This window comes from Anabas testudineus, chromosome 2, assembly GCF_900324465.2.
Source record: "Anabas testudineus chromosome 2, fAnaTes1.2, whole genome shotgun sequence".
NCBI classification, from domain to species: Eukaryota; Metazoa; Chordata; class Actinopteri; order Anabantiformes; family Anabantidae; genus Anabas; species Anabas testudineus.
Window position 1 is genome coordinate 31191501 of NC_046611.1, and position 5702 is coordinate 31197202.

A 5702-nucleotide genomic window follows, 5' to 3' on the forward strand; every position below is an offset into this window, starting at 1 on the left:
CACACTGTCCTGCATCCTCCGGAGGAGAGGAGAGCAGAGGAGAGCAGAGGAGGGGGGAGAGCAGAGGGGTCCTGCGAATCACTCACACTAATTAATAATAACTGTGAAGGCTAAATCCCTTGGAGACATTTACACGTGTCAGGGAGGCGCCTAAATGCTAAATACAGTAAATAATAGAGAGCAGAAATGTTGTTGAAATGAATGTTTGTTTGTTTCTTTGTTTTTTGTCCACTGTAATTAATGAAGTTGTGATGTGACTTTTTGACTGTAAGGATTTACTGGCATTACATATCAACAGTAATAAAAGAGGCCTGGTTTATGATTGGACTGTAAGGATTATTATCTGATCATTACAGCCGCTGCTGCTTTTTCTCTGAATCAACACTGACATCGTCTGGTTTCCCCTCACACTGCACCTGGGATCAGTCTCCACTCACTGACAAATGATTCACACCATTGAGCGTCAGTCAGCCTTGAGTTTGGAACTGTACAGACGCCTCTATCAAACTAAGTGATGACACTTCAGCAGAGGCAGCAGAAACACGCAAGTACACACCTCAATCTGTACTCCACAAGCAGAAGTGAAACTTTTTTTCTTTGGTTCAAAGTTCTGAAATATACTTTAAAAGCAAAAGAATAAGTATTCTACTAAGAAAGTGGTCTGTATCTGCACACCAACCAGGGGTGGATGTACCAGATGACAATGTGGGGGGCAGCTAAAGAACATCAATAAAAGAAAAGCTGCAAAAAAAAACATCAAGAGACCACGCAATGCAGAAACAGGAGGCAACGAAATAATAGAAACATGACATGTTTTGTTTACTTGTTTCACTGGTTACCAATTTCTGATGAAAACATAGAAACACACATCTACACACAACCCTGCAAATGAAATCCAGATCCCAGAAGTTTCCACTTGAATAAACACAGCATGGAACCGAGTGTCCATCCTGCCTTTTTGTATCAGAATAATATTTATTCTCTAGTTATTCTCTGTTTTAATTCCTTGTTAGATGTCGCATTCAGTAAACACTAAGACATGTTCACTTTCTTACATATAATACACAGATTCAGGATTGGGTTGAACTGCAGAATCAGAACACAGAGGTGGTGGCAGTACCTGCCTAAATAATCTTTCAACATAAGTGGAAGTAGAACCTCCAAATCTTTACTTAAGTACATGCTCTGAAATCTGCAAAAGTACAAATACCCTAAGAAAGAAAATCATTGTAAAGAGTACTGAATTTCATGCTGGTGATAAATGTAAAAGTGTAAAAGGGGTTTCTTTAAATATGATGTCAATGATGTCAATGAAAATATAATAATATAGTAATTAATCCAAAACAAAGACAGACGTTTACTGTATTTTATTAGAGCAACCTGTGGAGGATCCAAAACAGTCGCTGGTACATGACAAGCTGCATTTATGGATTTAAAGATTACACCACAATTTATTAGTTAATTAGATTTTTTATACAACTTCTACTATACTACTGAAGTAGAGGTACCTCAAAAATGTACATAAGTACAGTACTACTAAATCCAGTATTAAAGAAGTGGATTCAGGACAGGGGTCCAGCAAACTTTCTGTGGACATCCCAGCTTACATTGTCATTTCTTCTTGGTAAATGATCACGTGTTAAGTCTGACAGACTGATTGGTTAAATAGGAGTTGTTACACTGGGACATAGAGTGAATAAATAAACTGAAGCATCTGAATTTGACTACATACAAGCCATGCTTTAATTTTTGAGATGAGACAGTGTGTCTTATTCAAAATAAAGTCTCTCTACCTATTATTGTGTTATGTTTGTGTCACCATTCCATCCTCCTCGCTGCCTGTCTTTCCCTCATGACCTTATTTTGACAACTTCCTGTTTCCTCCTCCCAGCCTAATTACCCTGACTCACCTGATTGACTACACCTGGTTTCCACCAGACTACATATACAGACCTGCTCACCTTCCTCCTGTCCAGATAGTCTATTCTCAACCCCTGAACTCTAACCTGGTGCTGTGAGTTCTGCTTACACCCCGTCATTCCCCTTGCTCACAGTACCTGACCTGGACATGTGTCTGTGTGATTCCCCTCACCAGACCTGCCTGACGTGAACCTGCTTCCCATCTACCCTCCTGTTACATGATTGTTGTCCCCTGATCTCTCCCTCGTTGTTCTTTTCCCTGCTTCAACTCTGTGTGGACCTCCTAGTGTTTTTGACATGGACTGTCTATTCTGTGGTGGATTTTGCCTGCTGGACTTCCCTTTGACCCTTCTCTCTGCGTATGACCTGGATCGTCTTACGACCTCTGTTATGAGGCCTGTTTGGATTGGCCTACTCTTGTCTGAACTGTCTTATTGTTTATGACATTAAACTTCTCACATCAATCTGTTTTTGAACTTGAACTGTTTTGGATTGTGTTTGAGCTAACTCCCCACTACTCACCTGGAACTTACCTCCTTTATCAGTCACGTGTCTCAGTGCTCTCAGTCCTCACGCTCTATCACCCTCGGCCATCCTGGAATTGTCGTCAGTCTCACCTCTCACACTCATCAATCACCTCCAGATCACAGCCATGACCAACTCTGCCATCCCCTCTGGTTCTCAACAGCAACTCGCACCAAGACCTTCGTACTCACCTGACACCGCCTTCTCTCGTTTGGACCTCTGCTGAACCCCCCTGCTTTGTTTATGTTCTATTTCTGTTAATAAACTTTCTGAACTCTATTCTGAATCTGAGTTATCTCTGGCCATGGGGTCCTTCATCTAGCTCATGACAGTTTGCATGTTGTGGACATCAGCTGTTTGCCATGAGCCAGAGGTAGTGGGCATCATTACTGAAGGTATTCTGGTCCTGATTCAAGACGACAACCTGATCAGAGCATGCTGCCTTCTTCTGGGTTGGTCTATGCATTAAATTTGGAGTATTCTCCCCATCTGTCTAAATTGTTTGAAGTCTTTCAAAGACCGTCTGTGGGAACGGACACAATGAGGACAAAAAACAACCGGCAGCTTTGTGACACTGGAAAAACAAGCAGTTGTCTGAGTCAAATGGGTTCCTATAGCTTGTTCCATTATCTATAATGTTCTGCACCCATGGACTGTGTGCCTCAGTGAAGAATGTTTGAACCTGTTAATCCTTAAACAAACAGTGCACATGTTTAACACACAGCCAGACAGGGAGTTAACCCTACTCAGATTGACTTTATAACTGTTTTTGTGTACACTGCACTCTGGTTTTTAGCCTGTAGTCAAGAACACCTAAATGCTGCAGCGACTTTTTTTTTTCAAAGTTCTCATGAGTATGATGTGCTTTACAAAATATTTTCATTTCATGTTACTTTTATTTATCATTACATTTATTTGACTGCTTTAGTCTCTAGTTACTTTTCGCATGCAGATTCTTAATTCTAAACACAATAAACAAATACATGATGGTGTATTAGTTCACAGTAATCAGCTGCTATTTTACAATGTATGAACATAAGAAATTAAATGTTAAAGTGTCTAAACTTTATCTTTTATGTTGTTTGATCAATGACTGTGATTAATGCTCTTATTTCATGTATACCCACAGAAATCCATTTCCAATTGGTGAACTTGTAGTTTTTGGAGCATACACCTGTTACTTAAACTTGAGTAAAGAATATAAAGTGGTACTTTTACTTGTACAAGTATTACCTAGCATTGAGGTAAGTGTGCAGTCATCTCTGCTGCAGAATACAGTTGCACTATGTACTATAAAACGTATATGATTAGTATTTGTACTGATCAGATGAGATCAAGTTACATATCCCAACGTTAGTATGAAAGCAGAAAGTGAAGGAACAGTTGGTCCGAGCAGGAAGGGGGCGCTGATCTTCCTGCAGAGACTGGAGGCAGAGCTGTGAGAATTTTTGTTAGGTGGTGCAGGGTGTGGGAGTCAGACCAACTAAATCATTACACGTTTGTCTGGTTTCATAAAGCAAAAGAAAAACAATTGTCACATGGTGTTAAATGAATTCTGAGAAACACAGACTGTAGCACAGATCCCTTGAACTGTGCATCACCTATCAAGGACACAATCACTTACGAATCCGATCAAATCCTGTCAACAAGTTTATTGTTCATGTTCAGGACAAAGGCCATCAAATACATACACACACACCAAATGCACCAGTGTTTTGTAGGGCTGAGGAACGAGGTGTTGCTGGGATTTGTTGTTTAAAGCATCTGGAAACACCTGAGGCCACATATTGTTTCTTTTTCCAGTCTGATTTGCGTGGGGACAGCGCAATCCAAACATGCACCTGTCCATGAAACCACCAGTGTGCACCACGCCGCTGCACAGCGTCCTGAGGAGGAAATGGGAAGGGTTCCAGAAATGGGACGCAGCCCGGACCGGCTGCGTGGTCGCACCTGTCCAGCTCACCTGCGTGAGAGCAGGTGTTGAACTTCGACCTCCGCACTGACGCCGGGCCCGCAGAGTACATTTTAAAGATGCAGTGTTTAGTCAGCCTGGATACCGGAGGCGTTTGAATCGGTTCAAATAGGATGTCAACAAGTGACGCAGGAGAGTTGGAGCTCCGAGTTGGAGGAGGAGAGAGAGCGACGCCTCAGTACGGGACGGCACGGACTACTGCTGCACGGTAAGTGTCAACACACGTCCTTAAATGTCTCTTTAGCCGCTAGGTTGGATCTGTACTGTGTTTCAGTGCTTCTTATTGAAATATTAAACGTTGCTACGCACTTTTAATGTCTCCGTTTCCTTGCTGGAGGCTGGAGCGGTTCGCGCTATTCTGAAAACGTGACAGAATCCCGCTCACAGAACTCCTTTTGGAAAACTGTGCATTTAATGTGCGGTGAATAAACGGCGTGGATACATGTTTCAACCAAAAAAAACAAAAACGTTTACCGTTTAGTGGTTTATTTTTAGTTAATTCGGCATTAGGGTACTGCAGTCATTTTACGTCTTACTGTTGGTTCAGCTGTTGTAAACTTGACCTTATTGTATTTGGCAGCAGGAAGAAGCTGGAATAATGTGCGAATTTCACTTAGATGTGTTGTGTGAGGTTTGTTTGTTTGTTTTGTTTGTTTGTTTGTTTGTTGTTTTTTGAGACTTGCTGTTTTTCCAGCTCATAAAACGTGGCGTATGTCGGCTTTGGTTAACTTTCCAGAGGTTGAATAAAGCGCGGCTTTGAACAGGGTTTTGTAGCCCTGTTAGTGAATGATGAACTCAGATTAGATACACAAGGAGCATATGTGAGCATGTGTTCAGGTGTTGGGCTGTGTCTTTGTCGTGCACTTGACTAGCAACAGGCTGCAGTGAGCCCACATCATCGGGTTAAGTATTGTTTTGGTGCAGTTCAGCTTCAGTGGCTTCACAGGCGAGCTCATACATGCACATCCAGGCCTGCAGTTTCATGGAGTCTCTACCATGGATACACAGTGCTGCTGCCTGTGCATGTCCAGAGCTCAGCCTCTCTTTATTATCACATCCTCCTGCTAATTCTTTACAAACATATCTCCTGTAGACCATGACTATCTATAGGCTGAGAGATAAGCAGCTCTGCTGGAAAGTTGACAGGTTGAAGGTGTGGCAGCAGACAGAACAAGTCTCTCTGTGTCATTGCCTCCTTTGTTACCTGTCATACTCTCATTGCAGAGTCATTAAGTACTCTTTACTTAAATCTTCTAAAGACGTTTAGGCTGTAAAACATTTGCAG